Source organism: Hemitrygon akajei, chromosome 13 (genome assembly GCF_048418815.1).
Source record: "Hemitrygon akajei chromosome 13, sHemAka1.3, whole genome shotgun sequence".
Classification (NCBI taxonomy): domain Eukaryota; kingdom Metazoa; phylum Chordata; class Chondrichthyes; order Myliobatiformes; family Dasyatidae; genus Hemitrygon; species Hemitrygon akajei.
In genome coordinates, this window is record NC_133136.1 from 68,490,940 (window position 1) to 68,512,302 (window position 21,363).

A 21,363-nucleotide genomic window follows, 5' to 3' on the forward strand; every position below is an offset into this window, starting at 1 on the left:
TGAATGGTGGTGAGGGAGGAAGTGTAAGAGCAGGTGTAGCACTTGTTCCGCTTACAAGGATAAGTGCCAGGTGGGAGATCGGTGGGAAGGGATGGGGGGGATGAATGGACAAGGGAGTCACGTAGGGAGCGATCCCTGTGGAAAGCAGGAAGAGGGGGGAGGGAAAGATGTGCTTGGAGGTGGGATCCCGTTGGAGGTGGCGGAACTTACGGAGAATTATGTGTTGGATCCAGAGGCTGGTGGGGTGGTAGGTGAGGACATGGGGAACCCTATCCCGAGTGGGGTGGTGGGCAGATGGGGTGAGGGCAAATGTGCGGGAAATGGAAGAGATGCGTTTGAGAGCAGAGTTGATGGTGGAAGAAGGGAAGCTTCTTTGTTTAAAAAAGGAAGACATCTCTTTCATCCTGGAATGAAAAGTCTCAACTTCACCACACCGTGTTCCAATTCCAACCTCACTCCTTCCGATCGCTCTGCTCTCCGCTCCGTCTGCACCAATCCCAACCTCACTATAAAACCTGCTGATAAGGGGGGAGCTGTTGTTGTCTGGCTTACTGACCTCTACTTGGCCGAGGCACAGCGACAACTCTCTGATACCTCCTCTTATTTACCCCTTGATCATGACCCCACTAAGGAGCACCAGGCCACTGTCTCCTATACCATCACCAACCTTATCAGCTCTGGGGATCTCCCATCCACTGCCACCAACCTCATAGTTCCCACACCCCGCACTTCCCGTTTCTACCTCCTACCCAAGATCCACAAACCTGCCTGTCCAGGTAGACCCATTATCTCAGCTTGCTCCTGCCCCACCAAACTCATTTCTGCATACCTTGACACTGTGTTGTTATTCCCTTGTTCAATCCCTTTCCACCTATGTTCATGACACTTCTTACACTTTGAATTTTTTCAATGATTTTAATTTCCCTGGCCCCCACCGCCTTATTTTCACCATGGACGTCCAATCCCTATATACATCCATCCCCCACCTGGAAGGTCTCAAAGCTCTCCACTTCTATTTGGATTCCAGACCTAATCAATTCTCCTCTACCACCACTCTCCTCCATCTAGCGGAATTAGTCCTTACTCTCAATAATTTCTCCTTTGGCTCCTCACACTTCCTCCAAACCAAAGGTGTAGCCATGGGCATCCACTTGGGTGCCAGTTATGCCTGCCTTTTTGTTGGCTTTGTGGAACAGTCCATGTTCCAAGTCTATATGGGTATCTGTCCCCCTCTTTTCCTTCGCTACATCGACGACTGTGTTGGCGCTGCCTGCTGCACGCATGCTGAGCTCGTTGACTTCATTAACTTTGCCTCCAACTTTCACCCTGCCCTCAAATTTACCTGGTCTATTTCAGACACCTCGCTCCCTTTTCTTGATCTTTCTGTCTCCATCTCTGGAGACGGCTTATCTACTGATATCTACTATAAGCCTACAGACTCTCACAGCTACCTGGACTATTCTTCTTCCCACCCTGTCTCTTGCAAAAATGCTATCTCCTTTTCACAATTCCTCCGTCTCCGCCGCATCTGCTCTCAGGATGAGGCTTTTCATTCTAGGACGAAGGAGATGTCTTCCTTTTTTAAACAAAGGGGCTTCCCTTCTTCCACAATCAACTCTGCTCTCAAAAACATATCTCCCATTTCCTGCACATCTGCCCTCACCCCATCCGTCCACCACCCCACTTTTGGATAGGGTCCACCTTGTCCTCACCTATCACCCCACCAGCCTCCGGATCCAACGTATAATTCTCTGTAAGTTTCGCCACCTCCAACAGGAACCTGTTACCAAGCACATCTTTTCCTCCCCCCCCCCCCCTTTCTGCTTTCCACAGGGATTGCTCCCTACATGACTCCCTTGACCATTCATCCCCCCCATCCCTTCCCACCGATCTCCCTCTTGGCACTTATCCTTGCAAGCAGAACAAGTTCTACACCTGCCCTTACACTTCCTCCGTCACCACCATTCAGCGCCCCAGTCAGTCTTTCCAGGTGAGGCGATACTTCACCTGTGAGTCGGCTGGTGTGGTATACTGCATCCGGTGCTCCTGGTGTGGCCTTTTATATATTGGTGAGACCCGACGCAGACTGGGAGACCATTTCACTGAACACCTACGCTCGGTCCGCCAGGGAAAGCAGGATCTCCCAGTGGCCACACATTTTAATTCCACGTCCCATTCCCATTCTGATATGTCTATCCATGGCCTCCTCTACTGTCAAGATGAAGCCACACTCAGGTTGGAGGAACAACACCTTATATACCGGCTGGGTAGCCTCCAATCTGATGGCATGAGCATTGACTTCTCTAACTTCTGTTAATGCCCCTCCTCCCCTTCTTACCCCATCCCTGATATATTTAGCTTTTTTCCCCCTCCTTTTTTTTCTCTTTCTGCCTGTTCTCCATCTCCCTCTGGTGCTCCCCTCCCTCTTTCTTTCTCCCTACACTTCCGGTCCCACGATCCTTTCCCTTCTCCAGCTCTGTATCCCTTTTACCAATCACCTTTCTGGCTCTCAGCTTCACCCCACCCCTCCGGTCTTCTCCTATCATTTTGCATTTTCCCCTCCCCTCCTACATTCAAATCTCTTACTATCTTTCCTTTCAGTTAGTCCTGACGAAGGGTCTCGGCCCGAAACGTCGACAGTGCTTCTCCCTATAGATGCTGCCTGACCTGCTGCATTCCACCAGCATTTTGTGTAAATAATTAGCTGTCGGTTATATGCAAAAATTTGTTAATTGCATGTGTCACTATGCTACCACATGATAAATGGTTGCCTCGCTTAAAGTAAACTGAAAGTAGAACCATATTCTTTGATTCTTGTGTCTTCCTTTGAATTAGTTTATAGTTTTGAAGTTCAAAACGTAACATTGATGATGACATATTTTAAAACGAATCTGAGATGCTTACACACTGTTAAACGCAGCGAGATTTTTGAAATAAAGTAAAATGCAGTGGGAGCATCAGTGAATAAAAAGACACCACAGCACGTGGAGAGATGGTCGAGTTTAAACCAAAAACAGCTAAGCATGTTCTTTGGAAGGGAAAGCATGGTTGAGTTTTTTTTAAGGCAGTAAATGGTAGAATTCAGGTTTCATATACGAGTGACACAAATCATTAAAAAAATCAGAAATGGCTAGTTACATCAGAAAGATTGACCAGTTTGATTAGACAGTAGGTAACTAGCTAATGTATAATGAACTATTGGAGCAGTATTTTGAAGCAAATGAAATAGCCAAAGAAAGGTGAGTGCCAATTTTGCCTAGTGAACTATAAGAGTGAACTAGGTTTAAAGCCAGTTTGCTTTGGAGTTAGATTACTCCAACCAAACCATCCGAAATGAGCTTTGCTGCTATTGTAAAGGTGGTGCAGGAACATTTAGAACCAAAACCAATGTTGACTGCAGACCATTTAAAGTTTCATAAGCAGAATCAAAAAGAAGGGGAGTCCATTTCAGCATACATGGCGGAATTGAAGAGATCGTCTGAGCATTGTTAGTTCCATAATGGGATTAACGATACAGTAAGAAATCATTTAGTTTGTGGAATCTTAAAAGAAAGTGTTCAGAAATGGCTCGTAACTGAAGCACAGCTTACGTTTAAAAGACTGGTGCAGAGAAAGATGCAATTGACTTGCAGTCAGGAATAAAAGTGAGTGTAAACAAAATTGAAGCATCTAGTCAGAAACCAGTTTGGCCAAGCAAATTGTGTTACGGTTGTTGCAGAAGCTCACATACACTGAACAAATGCAGATTTAAAAGCAAAACTTGTAGAAGATGGAACAAAGTTGATCACATATAAAGAGAATACTAAAATAAATTGACTAATCCGGAAGACAAAAAGTTAAAAAAGTCAAGTTGCAGTTTCAAAAAGAGCACTAATCTGCATGCTGTTGATGAAAAATCTGATTATGATGAGAGTGACACAGGACAGTTTACCCTTGAGATTAACAGCATGAAAATTAACAATAGACAAGCAATATGGCATATACTAGAAGTGAACAGCAAATTAATCACAATGGAATTGGACACCGGTTTGGCTGTTTCAGTCATTCCACAAAATAGGTTTGAACATTGTTTTAAATATACTAAACTGAAGCCTGCAGATACCAGCTAAGAACTTATACTGGAGAAAAGATAATACCAGTGGGAATGACATTTGTGGCTGTGAAATACAACAACCAACAAGCTACATTGAGGTTATATGTAGTAGAACAGAAGGATCGGGGGTGTGATTGGCTGAGACAACTACAACTAGATTGGAGATCCATCCATAATTTGTGTGCTATGAAGCCATATGAAAGCGTGTTGGGAAGGATGTTGGATAATGGCATTACTATCTCCATGCCAAGCACCATGGACTGCTCCCTAACAGAAGGACAAACAGGTGTTGGTGCCAACCTCATTAGTTTATAAGAGAAAACTCCAGTGAGCTAAATGCACCTTCGGAAGATCGAGATGCACGAACTAGAAGATGAAAAAGGAAGAAAAAGGAAGGTGGCTACCACTATCAGATCCATTTCCTACAGTCTTAGAATCAACTCCACAAACACCACAGTGCAGGCCCCAGAAAATGAGATTGTTTTTACTGCCACAAGTCTCACCTGCATGCCTCGCTAAAAGTAAGAACATAAGATATAGGAGCAGAATTAGGCCATTTGGCTTATTGAGTCTGCCACACCATTTCATCATGTCTGCATCCATTTTCCCTCTTAACCCCTATCTCCTGCCTTTTCCCTGTACCCCTTTATGTCCTGAAAAAAAGTATATTCAAGTCAAAAGTAAGGACAGTAAGTGTGGGGAGAGCCAGCCTTGGATAACTAAAGAAATAAAATATAGTATCAAATTAAAAGCTCATGTGTACAAAGTCACAAAAAGTAGTGGGAAACTGGAGGATTGGAAAAACTTTAAAAAGCAACAGAGAACAACTAAACAAAAAATAAGGTAAGGGAAAATTGAGCATGAAAGTAAATTAGCACAAAATATAAAAACAGATAACAAAAGTTTTTATAACTATGTAAAGCGGAAGAGGGTGGCTAAAGTCAACGTAGGTCCCTTGGAAGACGATGAAGGGAAATTGATATTGGGTGATAAGGAGATGGTTGAGGCATACACGGTGGAGGACACGTCTAATATGCCAAAGAAGGATGTTATGGACGTGATGGGAAGTGAGGACCTCGATAAAATCACAGTCACTGAAGAGATAGTGATGAGAAAACTAGAGAGCCTGAAGGTAAATAAGTCCCCTGGTCCTGATGGGATGCATCTCAGGGTGCTGAAGGAATTGGCGGAGGTTATAGTAGACGCTTTGGTAATCAGTTATCAAAACTGTCTAGACTCTGGACAGGTCCTGGCAGATTAGAAGACAGCAAATGTCACGCCACTTTTTAAAATAGATATAGGCAAAAGACAGGCAACTCTAGGCCATTTAGCTTAACATCTGTAGTCGGGAAAATGCTTGAAGTTGTCATTAAGGAAGAAATAACAAAACATTTAGAAATGAGTGGTTCCATTAGACAGACGCAGCATGGATTCAGAAAGGGCAGGTCCTGTTTGACAAACTTACTGGAGTTCTTTGAGGACATAATGTGTGCAGTGGATAGAGGGGAACAGGTGGATGTCGTACACTTAGAATTCCAGAAGGCATTTGATAAGGTGCTGCACAAGAGACTAATAAATAATATATGGATGCTTGGAGTTGGAGGAAGTGTATTGGCATGGATAGCGGATTGGTTAACCAATAGAAGGCAGTGAGTTGGTATAAATGGGTGTTTCTCCGGTTGGCAGTCAGTAGTGAGTGGGGTGCCACAGGGGTCGATTCTGGGCCCCCAGCTGTTTACCATTTACATTGATGATTTGGAAGTGGGGACTGAGTGTAGCATAACATAATTTGCTGATAACACTAAACTGAGTGGAAAAGCAAATTGTACAGAGGATGTGGAGAACCTGCAGAGGGATATAGATAGGTTAAGTGAGTGGGGCAAGGTCTGGCAGATGGAATACAAGGCAAGATCATCTGCTTTGGAAGGAATCATAGAAGAGCAGATTATTATTTAAATGGTGAAAGATTGCAGCATGCTGTTGTGCAGAGGGACTTGGGAGTGCTTGTGCATGAATCACAAAAAGTTGGCTTGCAGGTAAAACAGGTGATTAAGAAGGCAAATGGAATGTTGGCCATTGCTAGAGGGATTGAATTCAAGAGCAGGGAGATCATGCTGCAACTATACAGGGTACTGGTGAGGCCACACTTGGAGTAAGGTGTGCAGTTCTGGTCTCCATACTTGAGGAAGGATATACCGGCTTTGTAGGAAGTGCAGAGGAGGTTCACCAGGTTGATTCCAGAGATGAAGGGGTTAATCTGTGAGAAGAGATTGAGTCACCTGGGACTATACTCTCTGGAGTTCAGAAGAATGAGAAGGGATCTTATGAGAAGAGAAACATACAACATTTTGAAAAGGATAGATAAGATAGAAGTAGGAAAGTTGTTCCCATTGGTAGGTGAGACTAGAACTAAGGGACATTGCATCAAGTTTCAGGGGAGAAGATTTAGAATGGAGATGAGGAGGAACTGTTTTTCCCAGAGAGTGGCGAATCTGTGGTATTCTCTGCCCAGGGAAGCAGTTGAGGCTTCTTCACTAAATATATTTAAGAAACAGTTAGATAGGTTTTTACGTAGTAAGGGAATTAAGGGTTATGGAGAAAAGGCAGGTAGATGGAGCTGAGTTTATGGACAGATCAGCCATGATCTTATTGAATGGCAGGGCAGGCTCGATGGGCCAGATGTTCTACTCCTGCTCCTGTTTCTTATGTTCTTAATCAAGAATCTATCAACCTCTGCCTTAAAATTTCATAAAGACTTGGCTTCCACAATTTCCCATGGCAACGAATTCCCCAGATTCACTGCTCTCTGGCTAAAGAAATTCCTCCTTATCTCTGTTCTAAAAGGTCGCCCCTCTATTCTGCAGCTGTCCTACATTGGTCCTCGACTCTTCCACCACAGGAAACAGTTTCTCCACATCTGCTCTATCAAGGCCTTTCAACATTTGGTTGGTTTCAATTAGGTCACCCCTCATTCTTCTGAATTCCAGTGAATACAGGCCCAGAGCCATCAAATGCTCTTCAAATGACAAACCATTCAATCCTGGAATCATTTTTGAGAACCTTCCTTGAACACTCTACAGTGTCAGTACATCCTTTATAAGATAAAGGGTTCAAAACTGCTCACAATACTCCAGGTGAGGTCTCACCAGTACTTTATGAAACTTCAAACTTATATCCTTGCATTTATATTCTGGTTCTCTTGAAATGAATGCTAACATTGCATTTGCTTTCCTCACCATAGATTCAACCTGAAAATTAACCTTTAGGGAATCCCTCACAAGGACTCTCAAGTCCTCTTGCACCTCAGAATTTTGAAATTTCCCTCCATTTAGAAAATAGTCAACCTTTTCATTTCTTCTACTAAAACTCAAAAGTGCTTACCCTTCCACCTTTCTTTGTATCATCTGCAAACTTTGCAACAAAGCTATCAAATTCATCATCCACGTCATTGACATATAACGTAACAAGGAAGATATCCCAATGCAGACCCCTGTGGATCACCATTAGTCAAACAGAAAAGGCTCCCTTTATTGGTACTCTTTGTCTTCGGCCAATCAGCCCTGCTTTATCCATACTAGTATCTTTCCTGTAACACCATGGGCTCTTAATTTGTTAAGCATCTTCATGTGTGCCACCTTGTCAAAGGCCTACTGAAAATTCAAGTACACAACATACACCAATTCTCCTTTATTTATCCTGCTTGTTATCTCTTCAAAGAATTACAACAGATTTGTCAGGCAAAATTTTCCTTTAAGGAACCTATACTGACTAAGGCACATTTTATCATGTGCCTCCAAGTACCCTGAAATTATATACTTAACAAACAACTTCAGCGTCTTTCTAACCACTGTAATCAAACTAAGTTTCCTTTCTTCTGCCTCTCTCTCTTCTTGAATAGTGGAATTACAGTTGCAGTTTTCCAGTCTTCCAGAACAATTTGAGAATCTAGTGATTGTAGAAAGATCATTACCAATGCCTCCATGATCTCTTCAGCCACCTCTTTCAGAACCCTGGGTTGTACATCATCTGGTCCAGGTGACTTATCTACCTTCAGACCTTTCAGTTTCCCAAGAACCTTCTAGCTAGTAATAGCAACTTCACACACTTCTATCCCTTGACACTCTTGAATGTCCGGCATACCGCTATTCTTCCACAGTGAAAACTGTTGCAACGTACTTATTCTGTTCATTCGCCATTCCTTGACCCTCATTACTACCTCTCCAAAATTGGTTCCAGTGGTCCGATATCCACCCTCACCTCTCTTTTACACTTTATGTATCTGAAGAAACTTTTGGTATCCTCTTTAATATTATTGGCTTGCTTACTTTCATTCTCCACCTTTTCTTTCTTAATGACTTTTTTCATTCACTTTTGTTGGTTTCTAAAAGCTTCTCAATCCTCTAACCTCCTGCTAATTTTTGCTCTATTATATGCCCTTTCTTTGTTTTTTGTGGTGGCTTTGACTTCCCTTGTTAGACATGTCATCTTGTGTCATCTTGCCTTTAGAATACTTCTTTTTCTTTGGGATGTATATATCCTGTGTCATCCAAAATGCTTCTAGAAATTCTAGCCATTGCTGCTCTGCCATCATCTCTGCCAATGTTCCTTTCCAATCCATTCTATTCAACTCCTCTCTCACGCCTCTGTAATTCCCTTTCCTCCACTGTAATACTGATACATCTGACTTTATCTTCTCCTTCTCAAATTTCAGCATGATTTTGATCATATTATGATCACTTGCCCCTAAGGATTTTTTACCTAGAGCTGTCTGATCAATTCCATTCATTGCACAGCACTCAATCCAGAATCCTTGGGGGCTCAAACATGTGCTGCTCTAAAAAGCCATCTTGCGTGCATTCTAGAAATGCTGCTTCTTGGGATCCAGCACCAATCTGTTTTTCCTAATCTATCTGTACATTGAAATCCCTATGCCTATTGTAACATTGCCAAGATGAAGTGACACCCATATTTCACACTCCCCATGTTTTCTCTGGGATAATTTAATGTTTTAAACTTACAAAACATAACAGTGCCTGATTTGCTGAATTCTCTGCTTCAACTGGAGCATCAGTGTGAATTATCTAAAAAACTTTCCAGAGTAACCCCTGAATCTTGGACCTTCTGATTCAGATGCAATATAAATAATATTGAACAAAACTTAATCATCATGATACATTTCTACATGCACCTACTATTAACAATGACAGAATGTGAAAAGAGCAAATGTAAATGGGTATGAAAGGACTAGAAGTTATTAGCAGATGGTGTTCACATAATTACTTTTCTTCTTCCATTACCTTTGATCTGGATTTCCATACATAATTGAATTGAATTGATTATTGAATTATTGACTACTGAATTGACTTTATTTCTTACATCCTTCACATACGTGAGGAGTAAAAATCTTTACGTTATGTCTCTGTCTGAATGTGCAATGCATGTTATAGTAATTTATAATAAATACCGGTAGTATATACAGTAAGATATACAACAGAACAGTCAGTATAGCTCAGAAATGCAGTTGAGTCAGTGTAAATTACTCAGTCTGATGGCCTGGTGGAAGAAGCTGTCTCAGAGTTTGTTCATCCTGGCTTTAATGCTACAGTACCATTTCCTAGATGGTAGCAGCTGGAACAATTTGTGGTTGGGGTGACTTTCAGGCTATTTTTTATGTACCTCTCACTGTAAATGTCTTGAATAGTGGGAATTTCACATTCACAGATGGGCTGGGCTGTCTGCACCACTCTGCAGTGTCCTGTGATTGAGGGAAGTACAGTTCCCATACCAGGCAATGATGCAGCCAGTCAGGATACTCTCAATTGTGCCCCTGTAGAAAGTTCTTAGGATTTGGGGACTCATGCCAAACTTCTTCAACCATTCCTTTATTGGTATTCTGTATCTGATTCTCCAAGAATACTCACTTTCAATCATATGGACAATGGCCTTCAAGTAAAATTAATCTCTCCATCCTCACAGGCATACTGTACTTACCTGAAATTTAGGATATATATTTCTCATTTAGTGAAATGAATAGGGTGGGAATCTTGTGTATCAAGCAAATTAATTTCTAAACTGTAGTTCCAAGTTTTTTTTTCCCTGAACTCAGACTTTTTTGGCATTTTACTTTGAGTGAGAGTAACAAACATTTAAAGTTCAAACGTTCATCAAATTTTAGATCTTTGAAAAAAAATGCTGACTGAGACACAATTTGTGATAATTGCTCTTCATGCTCAACATTCAAGAACTACTTCAGTGAAGAAGAATCTTGTGTAAGAATGAAGAATAGCCATAAGTTTGCATTACACTTTCTCATGCATTGCAGGACTCCCTGTTTTACATAATCTAGATTGCAATTCAAAATTAATGACTCACAGAACTTAAAATATTGAATTGCTCAATTATGTAAATTTTATGCCACACTGAGCCAGCAAATTGGTCTGAATATATATATAAAACAGTCACACAATGAGATCATACACAGCTAAATTAAGTCTAAACAGCAAATTAGGTCAACACAGCAGGCAGAAGCCTTGAACCAGTACATTTAAATGGATTCCTAAAGCCTTACACTTTATTTGGGGCTTGAGTTAGTGAAGATCTCACTACACAGATTTTCCAAATGGAGCTTCTAGGATACAAGAATTTTATAATTATTATTCAGTGAAGTGAAAGCCACTGTATTTTTAATTAAATATGAGCATTTTTGTAATGGAGAGGTCAGACAATTTAGGCACAATCTCAAGTAGGAGGAGAGAGGTCAACGGCAAGCTTGCTAATTTGGAAGGGAATGAAGAAGGAGGGACAGAAGATCTCTGGCCAAGAGAGTCTATTCTCGAAGATTATTCTGTTAGCATCAATATTATTTGTGGATCAACGTCTTCAGAGGCTGATGTTCAAAGTAAACGGTCACAAAGATCTGACTCTTAGTACAGATAAATCTCCAATCACACCCACTGCCAAATGATACTTCTCAAATGTTGAAATATTCATCTCACAACAGTGTTGACAAAATGGCAAGACAATCACAGCAATTTGAGGTGCAAAGATTATGCAAATTCATGCCCAACAATAACAGGTACCAACAAGAGGATGTCTGCTTTAATTTTCTACAACGTGACTATTTCCCACTCACTTGAAACATTTTTGGAATCACCAATGAACAGTCTCCTAAAACATCTGCTTAGCTAATGTGGATGCAATAGACCATCACTGGCTGAGTTTTCAACAGTGACTCCTGACTTCATGAACACTTATGATCAACTAAAAGAGTAAAGTCTTACTGATTGCAGTTTATAAAGATAATGATTAGACTTCAGAAAATTTAGCACGGTGCAGCCTGCTGCATAAACTTCAACCACTGTGGAAAATTCTTCGGAGTCCTCTGAGTCCACAAAGTCAGCAATGTGTGTCAATGTCCAAAATGGATATTAGAAAGTCAACATTGCTTCCTGGGAAGCACAATATATTGCTGGGATTTTTCTGCCACTCGATGCAGTTATCCCATGGGTATTCTAATTCTTATAAGCTGGACTCTAATGTACATGACCATCAGATGTAGATATTTATCTTGTAATCATCCACTTGCTCTTTCGCAATGTTGAGAGCTTCACACAGTAAGGCCATAGTAGGGATAAAGCACCACATCAGTGTATGAAGGGAATCAGACTTCTTTATTAGACAGATAATCCTGACAGAAATATGATAGCAAATACATACTTTTAAATTTTATTAATACATTTCCACTGTTTTGCTTTTTATAATTACTTCATATCTTTTGAGGAAAATAAAACCTAGTTCTTGGTCCAAAGGTGAAATAGCACTGGTGAGCAATGTGTTAAACTGTTAACATGTATATCACTTAGTTGAAGTGCTCTTACTGGTAATTAATTTCTGTTTACTTATCATAAAAAATATTAAATCCAAATCTCTTATACATTCCACAAAATACATTTTCTACTATGACAGAGTGGTTATTGCTAAAATTTATAACCATACAATTTAGAGACCAGATGGCAATTTCTAAAATGTTTAATCTGAAAATACTTAACATTAATTAATTATACTAGGTTATGCTTTTGTACGAGTCATTTTTGTGTTAAAGTAGCATACACAATAAAATCAAGAACTGGATTGCATAGGGCTCATGCAATTTAACACTGAGGAAGCATTGCATTTCAAAATCATAGAACATGGGTCAAATTAGACTCAGAACAATTCAGCACTGGTGGTTAATTGAGAATACAAATGGTTAACAGTTTGCAGTTTGCAAAATATTGCATTTTTTCTCTTCCTGCCAGCTGTTACAACACAATTTTAGAAGTTAAACTTGTATAAATATTGATCTGAAAAAAGACAGATGAAAAAGTATTTTGATAAGTATCATGAAAGTGTAAGCTTCATTTTAATTGTTCCACTTTCTCAGTTAATGTTATTATCCCCTGCAAAAGAGTCAGGGCATATCACATTTCCTGACCCTATTGCAGGGGATGTGACAAGCAAATGGTGGATGGATCTTGAATCAAATTGTAGTTGCCTCTGCCAATCTCATGCCCACAATGTTGGCCCTCCTGTTTTTACCACATACAAACCCAATGTAGTTTGTTTGTTCTTGTATTTTACTGTTACAAAGGTCATTCCTATAGGAGATTACTTTTCTCTGGTATAAGTTCTTAGCTGGATATCTGCAGGCTTCAGTTCAGTATCTTTGAAATACCATTCAAACTCATTTTGTGGAATGACTGAAACAGCTGATCCATGCTGAATTCCCTTTTAATTAACTTGCTGTTCAATTCTGTCGTAAGCCAAATTGCTTGACTACTGCTAGTTTTCACATTGTAAATTTTAAGGCTATTCAGTCCTGTGTCATTCTCACCATAATCAGATTTTTCATCAACAACAAGCAGATTAGTGCTCTTCTTGAAACTGCAACTTGACTTTTTATCTTTATCTCTTCCCTGTGCAGTCCATTTATTTTTTTCTACCCAGCATGTTCTTTTTGTATGCACTTTGTGGCATTTTCTGCAAAGTTCACTTTTAAATCTGCATTGGTCTGGTGTATGTGAGTCCCAGCCAAAACAGCAACACAATTTGTTTGGCCAGGCAGGTTTCTGTTTAGATGTTGCAATTTTGTTCATATTCACGTTCATTCTTGACTGCAACTCAATCACATCTCTGTGGTTTCCACTGAAACAGCAATTTCAATTGCTCTTTTTAATTGTAGCATCCGTGTCCCCAATTTACCCAGGTTCACCTAGGGTGAACCGCCATTGCCCCGCCAATAGTGCAATACATCAGTGTAAATATGGTGTAATGCCCCCCCAGTACACGCTCGCAACACAAATATCAGACAAGACACCAAAGGCAAGTAAATAATTGCAACTTTATAGATATTTATTAGTGATGGGTTAGTAGAAACAGATAACCTAAAAGTGCCAAATCAGTAAGTTTATCAGTTTGTGCACATAAAATTTTAATACGTCGGAGCTCACGCCTCCGGTTCTATCCACAACGACCTTCCGAGCCTTCGGCCACCGTCCAAACTGCCGACGTCCAGTATCTGCCACCCTGGAAGCACTGTCCACTCCTCACATGTCTGTCCTCCTCACTCGGTTCCCAAAAAAAGCCCGCAAACTCCCACTCAGCTTACACATACAAGATAGCATAACAATTCTCCATTGGCTAGTCCCCCGCTTATCTGCAGTCATAACCCAAACATTCCAGACACAGAATCCCATTACAGCATGAAATAACATTACAGAGAAGCCATTTCATTATAACAATACAGAGAATCCATTTTGTTAGCCTGAACAGTTAACACCACAGTTACTGGTACTGAGAGCACTACATAATGTAAGTTGTGCTTCAATTAGGAGCCATTTTGTATGCTTTCATGTAAGATTCTATAAACTAAATTATCTACCAGCCCATCACTGAACTGACAATGCTCAGAAAATCTCTTCAATTCAGTCATGTATGCCGAAATGGGCTCATCTTCCTTTTGATTCCACTTATGAAACCTGAAGTGTTCTACAATCAGCACTGTTTTGGTTCTATTGTGTGGATATTCTATGTTGTATTACATAGTATACTGTTGGAATTGGAGTTTATAGTTAAGCAAGGATGAATATTGAGTATTTAATATTTCAGTAATTGAGTAATTTTTTAAATATATAGTTTGATTAAGCATTCTTTCTTGTTTACATAATTCTTTGTGGGTTATTGTAAAATGTGTAGGTGTCATTGATGTAAAAACAAGGCATTAATGTACGACGTGGTGATGTAAGGAATTGCATTCCTGGCTCTCTTGATTTCCTTCAAGTGTTTTTTTTTGGTTTTGGAGTTACAAAACAGAACATTTTGCCTTTAGATTTTTTATACTTTACTGAAAGGACTGATTTATCCTGGCTGCATAAACATTAGGTTATTGGGATTTTTCCTGCTTGGTCCTGGATTGAAATGCATACTATGTATTGTACTATGAGCATTTGGAAGCTAACTGCTTCTATATTCTATTCAGTGTCTATGTATGTTGCGTCCACGTTGATCACAAGTAAGAAACTGTCAAAACAATGCCTCTTACATTTATGGAAAACAAACAAAATTGTGTGGACCCTCAAAATCTAACATAAAAATTGAAATTACTGGCAAGGCTCAGCAAGTCCAACTACATCCAAGAGAGGATGTCAATTAACATTTTTGATAAATGAGTTTTCGCTGCCAGGTGGAAAGATTAAAGATGATTGTGGTTACACAGAAAGTCAATGGAAGGAAAGGACAAAAAATTAAAGTCAATAATGAGGGAAACAATAGTTAGGGTAAAATAATTCTACAGCCACCCTTGACAAAATGTATTAACTTAGCATGAAGAAGGAATTAGAAAATGAACCTTCTACACAATTTTAAATTTTCTGATGAAATTTAGGATCTGCAAATGAACTGTAGCAGGAAAAAAAAACTAAATATAAGTCATTGCTATGGTTGCTGCATAAAATGATTAAAGTTAGATTTAATAATTGAAAAAATCAGTTCACACCTTTCAGGACAGCATTTAATTTCACTCTGTGATAGTCTCCCCAGTGGGGCAGTGTTCCAATAATCTGCACTATTTTATGTACATTACATAAACCAGCAGTTTTCAACAATAACCATATTTCACATTTGTTTGTATCTGATAGATTTTCCTTGAAAGTTTCAAATTATTTTATTTTATTTGTTCAACAGTAAGATTAATGGTGTTATTGACAACTGTGATTTTAATTTTTGGCACTGTTTAATGCTTTTTTAGTAGAGAAGGGAATTACTGACCAGTTAGAAACTAAGAAGCTAATAATATGATTGGGCAGTCAATGTTTGACTCATCTATTGGATTTCTTTGACAGTATTGCTGGGAGAATCAGTGAATTCAATATATTTGTGTTTTTTCCCAGCCCCTTAAATAGAATGTTCCATATTTCAACCACAAAGTTCTTCCTCAATATTTTTTACACTTTACCTTAAACCTTGGTTAAATGGAGACAGATACCATTTCTAAAGGGAAAAGTTTCTTGCTGTCTATCCATTGATTCCGCTTATAATTATTCCACAGTCAGAACCCCTAATAACCTTCTCAGTTCCAAGGAATAAAGAAACCTGCCTATCCAGTCTCTCTTCATAACCTAAGAGCTCCACCCCAGGCAACATCCTAGTAAATTTCCTTTGCACCCTCATCAATGCAAAAATATGTCCTTCCTACAGTGCAATGACCAGAACAATATTCCAGCAATAGGCTCACCATGTTTTATAAATTTGGAAAATCTGTAGCTCGGGTGTTTAATGATTGGGTTGAGTTGTTCTCTGATTTTTGGCAATTTACTTCTTGTCACCATGCAAGGAGACATCGTCAATGCCCTGTTGAATGCACTGTGTCCTCCGAATGCTTGATATTTATATACTTTTAAATCAGCTGATTGCGCATCATTTTGGAAAATCAATTGTGATGTTGGGAGGATACCTCATTGCTGATTGGTGGTGTGGTGAACTTCATGCGTTGAATTCTGGAATTTTGTCCACATCGGCCCATAAATTGGATCAAAGTCTATTTGGTTTTTACAGTATTGTTTGCAGAAAACAATGCTTCTAGGAATTACCTTGCATGCGGTGCCCTTGCTTATGCTATGATTTTCACTGATGCCCAGTCGAATTTGTGCCCCTCCCGATCTTCATGGGTGGAGACTATGGAGTCATGCCAGTTTACAGTCTGTTGATGTTCATGGATCCTTGTGGGTACTTTTCTCCCAGTTTGATTGATGTAATATTTGCTGCAGGCCTTGCATTGGATTTTGTAGACCATATTGGTTTGTCTGGTCTGCAAAGTACTCTCCTCAAAGTTCCTGATGGTTTCTGCATGATTGAATGTTCTTGGAGCAGTCCGATCATCATTTCTGAGATACTTTGAATGTATGGAATGACAACCCATTTGGTTACAACTGGGTTAGTGCATTGTTGACATTGCAGACATCTTTGTATGAAGTTACGTGGGTATAGGGAGGATATTCCCTATAATGGGTGAGTCTCGGACCAAAGGGCACAACCTCAGTCTCAGGGTAGCAAAAGTGTGGAATTCATTGCCACAGGTGCCTGTGGAGGCTAAGTCATTCAGTATAATTAAAGCCGAGGTTGATAGGTTCTTTATTAGTCAAGATGTCAAAGGCTATGGGTAGAAGACAGGAGAATGGAGTTGATGGAATGTTGGAGCAAATTCGATGGACCAAATGGGCTAATTCTGCTTCTATGTCTTATGGTCTTATATTTTCAAGTATCCTCTGCCCAAACCTTGCACTCTACTTACTTTTTAAAACTTCTGGAAATCATAAGACAACCATAGTTCTACAAGGTACTGAAAGCAACTGCACTAGATTTCCTAGGTATGAAAATAGCCCTTTTTCTAGTTAGCTGGAGTGATGAGTGCTTTAAGCAAATGTTGAAATCTTGCTCATTGGACATTATTTAAGACCATAAGGCTTAGGAGCAGAATTAGGCCATTTGACCCATCAAGTCTACTCCACCATTCAATCATGGCTGATCCTTTCTTATCCCCTCCTCAGATGCACTACCCAGCCTTCTCCCTATAACCTTTATTGCCATGGCCAATCAAGAACCTATCAAGCTCTTCCCTAAATAAACCCAACAACCTGGCATCCACAGCTGCATCTGGTAACAAATTCCATAAATTCACCACCCTTGGCTAAAGAAATGTCTCTGCATCTCTGTTTTAAATGGATTTCTCTCTATCCTGAGTCTGTGCCCTTTTGTCCTAGATTCCCCCACCATGGGAAACATCCTTTCCACATCTATTCTGACTAGACCTTTCAACATTCGAAAGGTTTAATTGAGATCCACAAAACTCTATAAAACCATAAGACTTAGGAGCCAAATTAGGCCATTCAGCCCATTGTGCCTGCTGGCCATTCCAACATGGCAGATCGCAGATCCCCCTCAGCCTTACACACATGCCTTCTCGCCATAACATTTAATGCCCTGACCGATCAGGAAACTGTCAATTTCCGCCTTAAATATACTCTTGGACTTGGCCTCCACCGCAGTCTGTGGCAGAGAATTCCACGGATTTGTTACTCTGTGACTAAAAAGGTTCCTCCTTACCTTTGTTCTGAAAGGTTGCCCTTCAGTTTTGAGGCTGTGCCCTCAAGTTCAGGATACTCCCACTATAGGCTAGGCAAGCTCAAAGGTCTTAAGGTCAATAATTCAGCTGGACCAGATGGATTACATCCCAGAGTCCTGAGAGAGGTTGCTGAAGAGAAAATGGATGCATTGGTCATGATCTTTCTAGAATGACTTGATTCTGGCATAGTCCTGTAATATTGTAAGTTTGCAAATGTCAGTCCACTCTTTAAGAGGGGAGGAAGGCAAAAGAAAGGAAATTATTAACAAGTTAGTCTAACTTCAGTGGTTGGGGAAGTGTTGCAGTCTATTATTAAGGATGAGGTTTTGAGGTACTTGGAGACAAACGGTAAAATAGGTCAAAGTCAGCATGGTTTCTGTAAAGAAAAATCTTGCCTGACAAATCTGTTAGAGTTCTTCAAGGAAGTAACAAACAGGGTGGACAAACGAGAGGCAGTGGATATCATTTACTTGGATTTTCAGAGGGTGCTTGATAAAGTGCCACACATGGGGCTGCCTAACAAAATAAAATCCCATGGCATTACAGTAAAGATACTGGCCTGGATAGAGGAATGGCTGACAGGCAGGAGGCAGCGAGTGGGAATAAAAGGGGCCTTTTCTGGCTGGCTGCCAGTGACCAGTGGTGTTCCTCAGGCATCAGTATTGGGACTGCTGCTTTTCACATTGTTTGTCAGTGTTTTAGATAATAAAATTGATGGCTTGTGGTAATGTTTGCAGATGATATGAAGATAGGTGGAGGGGCAGGTAGTGCTGAGGAAGTAATGTGTTTGCAGCGGGCCTTAGACAAATTAGAAGAATGAACAAAAAAGTGGCAGATAGAATATAGTCTTGGGAAATGTATGATAATATATTTTGGTAAAAGGAGCAATAGTGCAGGCTATTATCTAAATGGGAGAAGGTTCAAATATCAGTGGTGCAGAGGGAATCCAGAGTCCTCGGGCAAAACTCCCAGAAGGTTAATATTCAGGTTCAGTCTGCGGTAAAGAAGGCAAATGAAATGTTGGCATTTGTTTCAATGGGAATAGAATATCAAAGCAAAGAGATAATGCTGAGCCTTCATAAGACACCAGTCAGGCCACAGTTAGAATATTGTCAACAATTTTGGGCCCCATATATCAAAAAGGATGTGTTGTCATTGGAAAGAGTCCAGAGGAGGTTCACAAGGATGATTCTGTGAAAGAAGGGGTTAACATATGAGGAGCGTTTGGCAGCTTTGGACCTATACTCACTGGAATTTGGAGGAATGCAGGGGATATCATTGAAAACTACTGAATGTTGAAAGGACAATATAAGGTGGATATGGAGAGGCTGTTTCCTATGGTGCAGATATCCAGAACCAGAGGGCATAGCCTCAAATTTGAAGAGGCGACCCTTTAGAATGAAAGTAAGGAGGAATTTTTTTAAGTCAAAGAGTAATAAATCTGTGGAATTCTCTGCCACAGTCTAAAAGTGGAGGTGAAGTTTGAGGGTATATTTAAGGGGTAATTTGATAGTTTCTTGATTTGTCAGGGCATCAAAGATTATGCAGAGAAGGCAGGTGTATGGGGTTGAGTGAGATACTGGATCAGCCATAATGGAATGGTAGAGCAAGGTCTATGGACTGAATGGCGTAATTCTACTCCTATGTCTTGTGGTCTTATGAGAAACATTCTCTTCACTTCCACCCTAATGTTGCGATCACATGGCTTTCTCAGTACTACCTACCCCTCCACCTGTGTTCTATAAGCATCACCGATAAGCATCTTTCTCACTTCCACTGATGTCATTCCTGCACAGAAGCCCCTTATTTGGTTAATTAGTTTGCATTGCCCTAGGAATAATTGCCATTGATTATATCTGGAAAACATAAAAAGTTTCCTGGTGTAAATGCCAACCTTATCCTCTGTCCTTCATGTCTTCATAACTCCCATACCCCACACAACCTCTAACAATTTCCAAGTGTGCTGAATCCCTCATTCATCAGTGTCACCTCTGAACCAAATTGGTCCCTGCACCCCTCAATCCCAATTGTCCTTGACAATGAATCTTACATAATTGCATAATATTTTGTATCACTTACTCTTCTAATTCTCCAAAAGCCTTAATCGTCCAACCTCCTGGAGCTCAAATAGTTCCTAAGCTTCTTACCCAAAGCTTCTCAAACCCTTAAGGCTATAATTCATTTACCTTCTACAATTACCCTGATTTCCACCCACACACCAAACCTGATAGCTGACTGGAATAGAGCACCACTCACCCACCTAACCCAATGCAAGGCACCAACAGGGCCTCAGTTACCAGTTCCCTGTGCTACTCAACACCCAGGATCAAACCCAGACTTCCTCGGAGGGTACACTGGAATTCTTAGGTCCCAGCACTCAGCATTTTTAGGTAATGTATTTAAATCAACCCGATTGCCCGTTAAAAAAAAACTGTCTCTTTAAGAACTCCCATCATGGTGGGTTACCACATAAATAATTTGTGCTTTAGAATGACCCCCTGTAATTGCTCAGTGGTAGAGTGCAAAACGGTGATAAAAGGTAAGAGGTCACGCTGTTTCTGCATACAATACATTGTATATTTACAAATATGAAATTCACTCCTTTATAGCCTTTAGCAAATAGGTGTGGAACTGTGCACTCACCACATTGCATTTGTTTATATATGCCATTTAGTGCTGGTAGAACCAGCTGTGACATTACTCTTGTCAATTTTGGCGCAACACTAATCAATAATAACAAAATGGACGCACAGGAGACAATAGATACATGAATCTGGTGCAACAAACAATCTCCTGAAGGAATTCATTGTGTCAAACAGCATCTGTAGGGGAGGAGAAATAGTCAAGGTTTTGGGTTGAAACTCTGCATCAGAATGTCTATGCCTCTTCAATGTCTGTTCCATCAGGGAATACATTAAAAGGTCACATTATTACAGAGGAACATAACACATTAGGCAGTTATCGGATTTTTGCTTCTAACATATGTAGATGTTGAAGTTGCTGGCATGCTTATTCCTTTATTACCATGAGCATTTATAGCATCACCGTTGTTACTAGAATTAGCCACTTTGTTATGCAGTGAAGTGGAAGATCTCTGAGTAAATAGCCACTGAGACTCCTGAGGGGATCTTTCAAGCTCTTGGATGCAAAGCCATTTTAAAGTTCAGTTCTAACTCCACTAAATTTTCACTGAATCTGGTAATGGCCCAATTCTAGCTTCCCAATTTTAAATTTGTTGTTGAATCAGCTATCTAATAAAAACTGTCTTTATTGGCATTTTGCATGTTCACGCAGGTAAGTCAGTTAATTAACCTTCGCAAACAAATTGAATTGATGATAGTAAATAAAGTAAAATATCATCTTAATTTGAAGCAGGAGGTTAAGCTTAAGTGAAATAGAATATTGTATTCTAATGATAGAGAGTCAAAAATAGGTTCATGTTTTGGATAAACATTCACATTTCTTTTTTGTTCAGTTCAAATACTGAGATGAAGCAAAGTAAATATAATTTGGAATGTTATTAGACCTCAGAATAATGATTGTTGTAAATTAGCATTCCTAAAGCTGAAAAAATAAAACTACAGATGGTAAAGTTCAAAAATACTGCTAATGA